This window comes from Odocoileus virginianus, chromosome 23, assembly GCF_023699985.2.
Source record: "Odocoileus virginianus isolate 20LAN1187 ecotype Illinois chromosome 23, Ovbor_1.2, whole genome shotgun sequence".
NCBI lineage: Eukaryota > Metazoa > Chordata > Mammalia > Artiodactyla > Cervidae > Odocoileus > Odocoileus virginianus.
The window spans coordinates 30,657,141-30,669,743 of record NC_069696.1 but is presented as its reverse complement, the minus strand read 5'-3'; the positions used below and the strand labels follow the sequence as shown (position 1 = coordinate 30,669,743).

Here is a 12,603-nt window from a genome sequence, read left to right as displayed (position 1 = left end):
GAGGCAAGAAGAGAACTCAGCTGAGGCAGAAGAAAATGATGAGTTCAGTTTTGGACATGACGAGACATAGAAAAGAATAGTAAGTTGGGGAAACATAAGTAAAACCATGCAATAAAATTTTTTAAAAAAACCTAGATTCATTCGACAAATCCAAGATTTACTTCATTGAAAACATTTACAGAAGGAAGAGAAAGAAAGGAGAATTCAGTAACTGAGTTTCTTTTGGCAAAACAAGTTCATTGTGCAGCCTGCTTTATTTGGGTAATTGAAGCAACTTTGGTTTCTATTGAGAATATCTTTGTTTCACTACATTTTATTATTACTAAGAACACTGCTTTAAAGAATATAATTTTTCTCATTTCAAAGTAATTCATACCTTTTAGGGGCAATTTTTAAAAAGCAAAATAAAACAGTAAATCATATGCACTACTAAATATCTTGACACAGCCCCATGTTTTCGGTTATCATAAATAACTTTTGCCATTATAAGAAACAGTCTTGCAATACTGAAAAAGATCACTAAAGAGAATTTATTTTGCATTTAAATACCTTGAGATAGCCACTGATAGTATTTTTGACTATGTTTTTATGCAGTTCACACATATACACATATAGATGCAAATTTATTTAAATAAGGTTCTATCACATATCCTTTTTTTTTTCTTTTTTTTTTCCATTTATTTTTATTAGTTGGAGGCTAATTACTTTACATCATTACAGTGGTTTTTGTTTTACATTGAAATGAATTAGCCATGGATTTACATGTATTCCCCATCCCAGTCCCCCCTCCTACCTCCCTCTCCACCCGATCCCTCTGGGTCTTCCCAGTGCACCAGGCCCTAGCACTTGTCTCATGTACCCAACCTGGGCTGGTTATCTGTTTCACCCTAGATAATATACATGTTTCAATGTATACAATCATCTGTATATTTTTAAATACTTTTATTATTTACTTGTGTTTTATCCATGTCTTCCTTCTTCTCTTATCATTTCTTTATTCTCTCTCGAAAACTACTTATGTTAATTATATATATATATACTTAGTAAATCATATATTGAATATTTTGTAAATATGTTTATTTGTGTGTTTGTCATGCATGATATCAAAATAGGGAGGAGCCCGTCATTGCTTTGACATTGTTTTCAAAATCTAGGGTCATATTATAGATACCTTTATTTTTTAATTAAGGGGCTTTTCCCCGGAAATACATTGTGAAAATCCCCCCAAGTCAGTTGCGACAGGTATCATGTAAGAATGTCTTAGCTACTTGTTTTCTGTAAGACCTTGTATCTCATAGCATACAGCAGGGACTTGAGAATGAATATGCTGATATTATCAATAGTTTGAAGCCAAGCTCTTGAGAATAAAAATATCTGGGCTGAGCAATTTGTCAAAGCTCATTTACCTGAAACATGGAGTGACAGAACTCAACACTTCTTGAGGTTACTCCCATTTCACACATGAAGAAAATGAGGTACACAGACTAAGACATAACTTTTCCAAGAACACAAAACCTGTGCATTACAAGCCTCTATACTCCAGTCTCACAGATGCCAACCAAATGGTTGTTTTGTCAAGTAAATGGTAACCATGATAAAAATCAACATGCCCTTCTTGTAATGGGGTAGTTTATCTCGAGGACTCACACCACAGTCTGTGCCTGGAGCTTCTCATGCTTCTGCCGTGGTCACAGTTTTCCTCTTTAGTGGTCTTCTGTGATGAGTGGTGGACATCTGCTTTCACATTCCATCTGCAGAAGACTTGAATGAGACACAATGAGGGTAAGTTATTTGAGTCAATGACATGCGAGAAGTCAGCAAAGGAAAGAGACCAAAGAAACAGTTCTGTTGATCCCCAGGCTAGAATTCTGCCTCCCAATATAAATCTGAATTCTGGAAAACCCCACACAGCTTAAGTTTTCTTATAAACATGAATCTTAGTACTTCTTTAATTTATGGCTTTTAAGGGGTGCTTGGTCTGGAGCTGGTGCACAGCTGGGAAGGCAGAGCCAGGCTGCATCTCTCTTGAGCTTGGTGTGCTGTGCTGATTGCCTGCATCGGTCTCGCAGAGAGCCTGTTGAAAGGCAGAGCCTGGGTCCACGCCCTGAATCAGAAATCTGGCTGAGGGAGCCTGGAATTTGGGGGATGGACTCTGTGGTATACACTCTTAATAAACATGCCAGATAACTTTCATAAGTACAGATATTTGAGAAAAACTGCCCTTCAGAGGTCCCTTTTGGGCATCTTGGCTTGGTGGGAAAGGCAGCCATTTACTGCCACTACTGGCTCTTGGGGAATTACTTAAATTCCCATATGATAAGGTGGGGATAACAGTGCTTATTAACACATAGGATTATTGTTAAATTAAAAGTAATGTATATAAAGATTCTGGCACCCAGAGATTAAATGCCATTCAGCCTAAATTAGTCATAGTAAGAGCAAAAGCTCTTTGAAGGTATTCTAGAAACCATCAGTTCAGTTCAGTCACTCAGTCATGTCTGACTCTTTGCAACCCCATGGACTGCAGCACGCCAGGCCTCCCTGTCCATCACCAACTCCCAGAGTTTACTCAAACTCATGTCCATTGAGTCGGTGATGCCATCCAACTATCTCATCTTCTGTCGTCCCCTTCTCCTCCTGCCTTCAATCTTTCCCAGCATCGGGGTCTTTTCAGATGAGTCAGTTCTTCGCATCAGGTGGCCAAAGGATTGGAGTTTCAGTTTCAGCATCAGTGCTTCCAATGAATATTTAGGACTGGTCTCCTTTAGGATGGACTGGTTGGATCTCCTTGCTGTTCAAGGGACTCTCAAGACTCTTCTCCAGCACCACAGTTCAAAAGCATTGATTCTTCGGCACTCAGCTTTCTTTATAGTCCAACTCTCACATCCATACATGACTACTGGAAAAACCATAGCTTTGACTAGACGGACCTTTGTTGGCGAAGCAATGTCTCTGCTTTTTAATATGCTGTCTAGGTTGCTGACAACTTTTCTTCCAAGGAGTAAGTGTCTTTTAATTTCATGGCTGCAATCACCATCTGCAGTGATTTTGGAGCTCAAAATCACTTTCACTTTCATCAAGAGGCTCTTTAGTTCTTTTTCATTTTTTGCCATAAAGGTGGTGTCATCTGAGGTTATTGATATTTCTCCCGGCAATCATGATTCCAACTTGTTTTTCATCCAGTCCAGCATTTCTCAGAACCTGGTTAATTTCATGTGGTTTTCAGTTGGGAAAGAATTTTTTTTTAATCAATTTTATATTTATTTATTTATGCGGCTGTATGGGTTCTTAGTTGCGGCGTGTGAACTCTTAGTTGTGGTCCGTGGGATCTAGTTCCCTAAACAGCAATCAAACCTAGGCCCCCTGCTTTGGGAGTGCTGAGTCTTAGCCACTGGACCACCAGGGAAGCCTCCAGAAAAGAATTTTGAAGAAAGGAAGTTAGGAACCCAGTGATACACAGTGACTAACCCCTAAAGAAGGTCAGGATTCTCAAACCCCGAGTGAAGCAGCATCACTCCCTCATTCTTTAGGAACAGATGGATGGGTAATGTAGCGGGAGGCTGAGCCAGGCAGAGGATGGAGCAGAGGAGGGCAGTTGTGAGCATATGCAGATGGGGCGGTACTGTTCAGATAATGGTGATAAAACTATATTGAAGTTGTTGCCAAAAGGTGAAGCAGTGATGCCAAGACAAACTGGAAAACAGCAGCATACATGCCCTCTTGGGAAAAGATTAGGCTATGCCAAATTAGGAAAAGCAAAACAAACTGCAGGATCGTCATGAGTTATAACTTTGTAAGTGCATGTGATAGAAAAAAAAAATCCATATGTTTTCTCAAAAAGAGAAGCAAACAAAAAATGAAATTTAGAAGCAATTCTGATAATAATGTGAAAATTCTATCAGGAGAGCTCAACTAGGAGTAAGTCACAATCTCCCTTAGCTTTAGAGATCTCAACTCTGAAAAGGATAAGCAATTGCTTCTTAAGGCCTGTTTCAGTGAGAAGCTGCCCCGATCCCATAATAACATGATAAAATGCTGGCCTTTACCTAACTTTGTGTAAGTCCTATCTGAATTAGGAGTTTTAAAAAAGATCATTTCCTTTGCTAGTTTCCTTTGTTATGCAGCTTGCTTTATGTTTTCTTATGCATTGTTCCTTTCTGAAAAGACCAAGTTAATTAAATCCTGGAGTGAAAATATGAACAGTTATCATTTCTGAGTGCTTGGGCTTAAACTAAACCTAAGCTTAGTTAACTTAGGCTGGGCACTTAGTTAAGTCCTAATGGTAAATGTTCTTATGATGCCCATTTTAGTTACGAGGAAATAAAATAGCTGGCAAAATCGCCAAGTTGGTAGGGTCTGAGGGGGGATTGGACCCATGCCTCAGACTATACACTAATTACAATTTGGAGAGAGAGAAGGACCGTGCCTTGTTGTTTGATGTAAAGAATTTAGGAGGAGAGGTCTTGATTCCTTCAGTGACTGGAGAAACACTGCTGTGTTAGATTCTGTTATACGTCCACTCCTGTATTTGCCATGCTTTCTATTCCTGAAATCATCCCCTCAGAGACCCAAAGGGTAGCATTACAGCAATGAAATGAGCCATCTGTCACTGAATGTTTTGGCTACAAAGCTTTATTTTGGATCCAGTAGGTGAGAGAAAGATCTGACAGGGCTTCTGCAGGGTGAAGTCCAGGGCAAAGGTCTGGTAATGACTTTGCTGGTGAATGAAACCCTTCACTTCCACCCCCCGAAGGGCTTCCACCTGCCTGCTCTCCACGTTTATTTTGATGATCTTGGAAATATTAGGAGGAAATGGTTCTGTCTACTGTCATACTGCTTCACTTTCATTATCTGGAATGAAGGAGAACTTCCCTGATGATGTAAATGGAAAAGAAACAAAATATTTTAAATGATGATAAGACAATTTTCAGCCTGTGGCCAAGAATACTTCGAATATTCTTTATTTTTTAAAATTAAAAGATCATGCTTTCATGTAGATTCCCAAAATTTATTTTTGAAGCAAAGTTTTCTGCTTTGGCAAAGATTCCACATTAAACAAAAAAGCATGGAATTTCACAAGTCTGTATCTCAGCTTAGGAAACCAAGATAGGTAACAGTTTTAAAAAATTGAATGCAGGAAGAAAACTTTATTATACTTGCATGAATATAGCAATTACTAATCAAAACCTGTTTTTTTTACTAACCAGAAAAGAAACAAACAAACAAACAAAAAAAAAACCACTTCCTGATACTGGCTTCAGAAATGGGCTTGAATCTACAGGAACCAGGGACTGTACTTACCAGGAAGCTAGCTATAAAAAACTTTTGTTCCAGTCATACAGAAAAAGCCACCTCAGAGTTCTCCTGTTAACTTCTCAGCTTCTAACAGCATGGCTGGCAATTTACCAATCATAAACCTGGGTTCATCTTTGATAACCTCATAGGTTTGGGCATTTGGGCAACATATAGGAATTAAATTGGTTTAGGATATCTGTCTAGAACACCCCAATACCATGATCACCATCATCCCTGGGCAAATAGTTTATAAAGCACTTTAACACTTGTTGGTACCTTTTTGATCATCTACAAGGGTACAGAATCTAGGAAAGATAAGATTGACCCAAACATAAAGGAGACATAAGTAAGCAATTGAGTAAAATAAATAATAAGTAATTGATTTTTATCATGTGTCAATGGAAGAACAATATGCGTTCTTGGTTTCTTTAAGATACTTCCTTGGAGTGTTAAGAGTATGCCATTTAAACTTTGAAAAATTTCATGGCTAGAAATTTAGACTTGGTTCTCAATATTATTTCTAATTGCTTCTCCCTGTACTTACAATATGTTTATCTTTCAAGAATATGATAAACCTAACAATATTTTTATTAATTCTACTTGCTAACTGTGGCCGCCCTGGTCGCTCAGATGGTAAAGAATCTGCCTCCAATGCAGGAGACCTGGCTTCGATCCCTAAATTGGGAAGAACCCCTGAAGAAGGGAATGGCAATCTACTCCAGTATTCTTGCCTAGAGAAATCCACTGACAGAGGAACTTGGGGAGCTACAGTCCATGGGGTCGCAGATTCAGACACAACTGAGCAACTAACACTTTCACTTTCAAGTGTGGTAGACAGAAGCTTAAAGTGGTCCCCCAAGATTCCATGCCCCCCAGTCTCTGGAACCTGTGAAAGTGGTGTTTTGTATGGCAGAGTTAACCTTTAGAAAGAGAGATTATCTAGGTAGGTCTAATCTAATCGCTGGAACCCTTAAAAGCAGAGAACTTTGTCTTGCTGATGAGTTTCAAGGCAGGAGAAGGATTTCATATACTAATGCTGGCTCCACAATGGAGGGGTCATGTGATGAGGAATGCAGGTGGTCTCGAGAAGCTGAGAGCAGCTTGGGCTAAACAGCCAGCCATAACATGGAGGCCTCTGCGCTTGGTAACAAGGTGCTGAGTTCTGCCCATGGTCTGAATGTATTTGTGAACAGAGTCCTCGCCGGAGCATCTGGATAAGAGCTCCTCCCAGCTGACACTTTGACTTTGGCCTTGTGGGACTCTAAGCAGAGAACCCAGCCAAAACCTTGAGACTTTCACCTTACAGAACTGCATGCTGATAAAAGAATGTTGCTTTACTTTGCTAGTTTTTGGCAATTTGTCACCCAGCAGTAGATAAATGTGTTATCTGTTATGTCTAGACAAATGGGACTCCTGGCTGAGTGATGGAATAAATGAACCTCATCTGAGCTTTCATTCTAAATTTCCATGATCCTGTGGCTTCATCCTCCCTGACATTTCTTCATTAGCATTCATTCTACTTAGTTGGGCACAGGAGTATGATTCGGCTTCGGTGTGTGGCTCTCTGACAGCCTGGAATGAATGAGGCTCCACTTAATTGGGAATCAGCTGATGTAGGATTTAGCTGCTGAAGTCAGGTTCACCTGCTCCCCTGTGCAGGGAAATCACCCAGATGGTAAAAATTTGCCTCAGCTGTCACTCACTCCTAGAAACTTTCATTTTGTTGTTGTGGTTGTGGTTTGGTTGCTCAGGCATATCCGACTCTTTGTGACCCCATGGACTGTAGAACGCCAGGCTTCCCTGTCCTTCACCATCTCCCAGAGCTTGCTCAAACTCATGTCTATTGAGTCAGGGATGCCATCCAACCACCTTGTCCTCTATCATCCCTTTCTCCTCTTACCTTCAATCTTTCCCAGCATCAGGGTCTTTTCTAATACAGGGATAAAATGTTTTTTTTTTTAAAAAAAAAGCAGATTCATTACAGGTTGTTAAGATTGGGATGCTGCAGATGGGGAAAAAAAAAAAAACCCAAAACTCTCAATCTTAAAATCAGGCAGATTCTCAAAAGATACCTGGGGTGCAGTGCTCATTGCTGTTCCTCTTGGACAGATGTTCTGGAGAGCTTGTGCTGCTTATATATTCATGAGGGAGCTGCCACGGGGTACAAGGAGAGGCAAATCCAGCTAATTCTAGAAGGATGTCCCACCTTCCCTTCAGAACTGGGGCTGTAAAGCCTTTTAAAAACATGAACAGAAGCAAAATGACCTGCTTCATGTTTTATCTTCCTTCTCTCCTCGTCCTGAGTTGAAAAGAGGCAAGAGTCCAAGCAACTATCTTCGGGCCTGATAAGCTAATGTCAGTGTTACCCTTAAGTGTGTGTGGAAGGACACAACCCCCTTCTACTGGCTAAGAACCAAGGTGGAGCCATGAGTTCCTTATCTTACCAGAAAATTAGAATCTTCTCATCTCAAAAATAGGGAACACAATGCTTACCTCCTAGGGCTGGCATGAGAGTTAAGGGTAAAGTGTGTGGAAAGACTTCAGCACTCTGCCAGGCAGTTGTAAAGGCTCCCCATGGAGCAGCTTTTGTTGTTGTTTTCACTTCCTGCTTCTCTGGAAAAGGCACCAGCAGTGTGTGCCTGGAGCACATTGTTAATTCCTGGGATGGCTCTTGCAGCTTAGCATTTTAAGTTTTAGCCTCCAGTTAGCAATGGCCAGGCAGCACGAGAATTACAGGGCCCTCTGATGCTGGATGGTGATTAACTTAGTTAAAATGTGCCAAGCACTTTCAAATATAGCACTGATTTAGGAGCTGCATTTAGAAATGATCCTGATAGATGTACGGCATTCTGTACACATAGTTATATCTTTGGACATACACACCTAGCTGATAATCATTAGTTGTAATATAGGTCTTTATAGAGAGAATAGAGCCTTATAGCAGGATTTTGAAGATAAGTAATGTCATCAGATTTTATAGTTTGTAAAGTGTTCTGTAGCAGTTATTATAATAGTCCTTTAGGTTACAATAAAGTATCATCATCATCATGGTTATCTCCATTATACAAATGATAACATTAAGACTGAGGAAGGCAAAGTGACCCACCCAAAGTTGTTCTTTAAATTCCTAGGGAATAAGATTGTTATTTTCTCTCTAAATGTCTTTCTGAAGGGCAGCTTATTCCAAGAAGTTATTGATATACTCAATTGTGGAAAGACTCTTTTAACTCTTTTATGCCACCTGGAAACGAAATTAGAGATTATCTCTGTAGAACACAGTGATTTATAGCATTCTCAATTGGTTATCAAGACAGGTAAATTAAGAAATCAAAGTTAGAAACCTTCAGTGTATTTGTACCTAAGAATATAGTTGAGGAATGGGGTAATATTATATTTGTGATATTTAAAAAGATGGTAGAACCATGCAGTACATTTCCTAGGCAGTTCTATTTCTCCCTTTATTCATTCACAGCATACATTTTGAGAAAATGTTTTGTCATTTACTTTCATTTCTAATTGTATATCTCTGGTCCTGGGAAAGTAAACTTCCTGTCTGTAAATTCAGAGATTTGAAAAAAAATTCTGGAGCCATAGCCACTTAGAAGCTCGTTTATAACAGCTCCGTAAACTCAGCCTTGTGAAGTCACTTCATACAGACCTGTCCCTTCATCTGCTTTCTTTCCTCTGTCCACATTTTGGAACAGGTGGAATCTCGGTAATAAAACCACTAAAGTCAATGTTACTATAAACATTGCAGGAAAAGAAGTCACAGGCTGACCCTCTGGAGAGTGTGTTTGAGGAAAGGGTAACCTTACCCTATTTCCTTGGTGATACTGTTAGAAATGACAGATTGCTTATGTGATCAAGATGTTTGTATTTTGCCCCCCACCGACTAACCAGCTGTTGCTTTTCTTCCAATAACTACCCAAGCCTCAGCGCTTTATGTGGTTCCCAAAACACAGGGCCTTGGGCAGTTGTCTGCAATTTGCCGTAGGTTGCTTGGCATTAATGCATATGTTCTTATTTCTATGACAACAGTAGTTCTACATGTGTAACTCTGGTGCAGTTTAGAACGATGCTGCTCAATTCTGTGGACTTCTGCCTTGAGGAAATGAGATGTAGATCATCTGACAGTAAAATCAAAAGAAATCTATCCCCTGGAGAAAAGCATATGCCTTTTAGATGGAAGTAACCATCAGCAGGGCTTCCTTGCTGGCTCAGTGGTAAAGAATCCACCTGCAACACAGGAGACACAAATTGGATTCCTGGGTCAGGGAGACTCCCCTGGAGGAGGGCATGGCAACCCACAGTACACTTGCCTGGAGAATCCCATGGACAGAGGAGCCTGGTGGGCTGCAGTCCATGGGGTCACAGAGAGTTGGACATGACTGAAGTGAGTTAGCAGGAGCACAGTCATCAGCTGGGGGAACCCTTTCCCTTGAGGTTGGGGAAGGATGGGGAATAGTTTCAGAGCATCCTGATTTGCAGGAGAAAAATGGGTCCACAGAGGAGGCTGTCGCTGGGGTGGGGGAGCTGGGATACATGCGGTGGGGGAGGGATCCTCAGGAAAATAGACAGAGATGCTGAGCTGTCAGCAGACCTTTTGCTCCTTGGTCTCTCCCTCTGACTCAGTTTGTTGTATATTTTGATGATATCAGAGCATCTGAGTTAATGAGGAGTTTTGGTCCCTGTGATGACGTAGAGAAATGTACTGTGTCCCAGGTATTAGTCTCGGGCTGATGAGGATCAGGGAATTGCCTGACCACTGGCAAATATCAGTCAAGAGGACTGAGCATCCAGCGAGGCAGGAGCAAGTGGCCAGGACTGTCTCTTAAGTGGATGGAAGGGCAGGGGGCTGCCTCAATGGCTGGTCCAGATCAGTCCACATGGAGCAGGGTGTGAAATGGGATTTTTCCTGTTGCATCATTGGGGGATTAAAGGCACCAGGTACTTCACATTCTGCATTTACAGTGACAGCAGCAGGAGGGCCAGCTACCACCTCCAGGGTGGAGTGAGAGGAGGCAGGGCTGAGAAGCAGCCGGTAACCAACCACCTTCCCTACTCTCTCCTGCCCCCAGCTAAGACCCCCAAGTTAACATGGGGGGAGGGGAGATAAAATGCTGTCTTAAAAAGGGTGTTATGCTTGTGCAGAAAAGTTATTATTTCTGCAAATACGCATTATCACCTCCCGAGAGACAGGGAAGGGAGATCCCAAGATCATTGCCAAGAAAGTTTGCAGGGGTGGGGATAGGGGTAGGTGGAATGAGGGTGGAGAGAAGGTGGGGGTGGATGGGGTGAAGGTGGGCTTGGAGTGGGGTGGGGTGGTGGAGCGGAGGTGCGGAGGGGAGGGGAAGAGGTACCTGAACTCTTCTGCTCTCTCCAGCACCCCCTCCACCCCCCACCCCTCCTCAGGGAGGAGTAAGAGTAAGGATCTCTCCTTTGAAATTTGAGACGCTTTGGGCCTGCTGAGCTTAGCTCCTGGGACCTGGAGAAAGGTCAGCAAAGAGAGGCTGGGACAGCAGGTCTCCCAGACACACTGGCGCTCCCACCATCTGGGATGAGGAGGAGATGTGAACTGAGTTGGAGTCTGGATGGGTTATTTTCTGAAAGAGGAGCTCTCTGAAGCAAGAGGCTGGGGCGCTGATGGCCCGTGGAGGGAGCTGAGAGTGAGTGAGTGGTCTCCTTCCAAATCTAGAAAACTTGCCTTGGAAGGGTTGGCCTAGCAGAAAACCCCATGTGTTTCCAGATCAGTGTTTGACTCCCCGACACACAGATGACGCCAAAGCCAGTCATTCTGGGCCAGAGGAACAGCAGCGACAACAGTCTCACCCAGTCAGGGGTCAAGTCCGGAGGCCCACTTCATTTTCTCGGGACTCTGACTCTGGGGGAGACAGCATGGAGAAGAGGAGGGCAGGGAGTCCTGCTCAGGTGAGAGACTCCCATGTCCCTGGGACCCACCACCATCCCCACCACAAAGGATCTTGTGCAGACAGCCCAGCGGGGGCTAAGGAGGCAAAAGGAGCAATACTTGAATCCAGCAACTCGGGGGTTTTCAAACAAGTAGTACTGCATCTTTATTTCTTTCATTATTTCTTTTTTTCCCCTTGCTTTCCTTTCTTCCTTTCTTTCTTCCCTGGGTCTTTGTTGCTGTGTGCGGGCTTTCTCTAATGGTGGCAAGTGGGGGCTGCTCTCGAGTTGTGGTACACGAGCTTCTCATTGCAGTGGCTTCTCTTGTGGAGGAGCTTGGGCTCTAGAGCACGCAGGCTTCAGTAGTTGCGATGCACGGGTTTAGTTGTTCCGTGACACGTGGAATCTTTCCAAACCAGGGATGAAACCTTTGTCCCCTGCGTTGGCAAGTGGGCCTCTAACCACTGGACCACCACGGGGGTCCCATACTACATCCTGAACACTGGGATTAGACTATTCTAATAAGTAAAAGAGCTGAAAGCATTTTTAAGGGAGTTGATAAGCAAGGGGGAAAGGAGAGCATTGACAGAAATGTTTGGAGGCCGTTGCTTATTGGAAGAAATTCTTTGTTTCCACACAGAGCAAATGGAGGTTCTTCAGTAAACTGGAGCTGATGTGACTGGGCAGACTCTGGAGCGTCAAGAATACGCTGCATCAGGCAAAGTGAGTGCTTCCAACAAGGGAGGGAGAGAAAGAAAGGAAGGAGAAGAAATAGATGGCGGGAGAGAGGCAGGCAGTATAGCTCTTTCTTGGCTTTTTCCAAGTCGGGGGCTGTTGAAACTTTAGTAATGAATTTGAGAAGCTGTCCTTAATGGCGTCCGCGTGGAGAGGGTGTTCTTCAATCTGTTGTGCTACGTCTAATCCTTGCCTAATAACCAAAACCAGTGGCTGCTCCCTTTCATAATTGCCATTTAAGTGTCTTTTCTTTGAATTGAACATGCATAGTTTGATGCATGTTTGATGCATAGTTTGAACGCGCATAGTTAGGTGCATAGATTGAACGTGCATAGTTCCTTTCATCAGCAAAATCTTTCATCATTTTCACTCCCCTTCCTTTGCTCTCAGAAATGTCTTCCCTTTGACTTTTTTAAAAAAGTATTTTAACAGGCATTATTTTCTAAGTCTTTCATTTCCCTTCATGCACATAAGTTATCTGTTGATTTCATGCCCTGGATGTAAGAAGCAGTGGCTAAATCAATACTACTGAATACATTTGCAAGAGAAAAGAATTTTTAAACAAGTTTTCCTAGGCATGAAAATAGATGAACTGGTAGGATAGATTATTCCTCTCATTTCTAGAAAACAGAATAGTTATAGATTCTTTTCACTAAAGCAGAAAGA

General features: G+C 42.1%; 1 protein-coding gene across 12 annotated transcripts in view; it reads left to right on the top strand.

The window, feature by feature from the left end:
- Positions 1-12,603, top strand: part of LMNTD1 (lamin tail domain containing 1) — a 480,744-nt gene that overhangs the window by 115,215 nt on the left and 352,926 nt on the right. For 8 of the 12 annotated variants that reach the window (XM_070453810.1, XM_070453812.1, XM_070453813.1 and 5 more), the window contains one exon: positions 11,843-11,925. The exons of 3 other annotated variants lie outside the window; for them this stretch is intronic. The gene's annotated coding sequence lies outside the window, so the exon portion shown is untranslated. Of the gene's footprint in view, positions 1-11,039; positions 11,224-11,842; positions 11,926-12,603 lie in introns of those variants that run through there. One more of the 12 variants, XM_070453814.1, reaches the window with a different exon arrangement.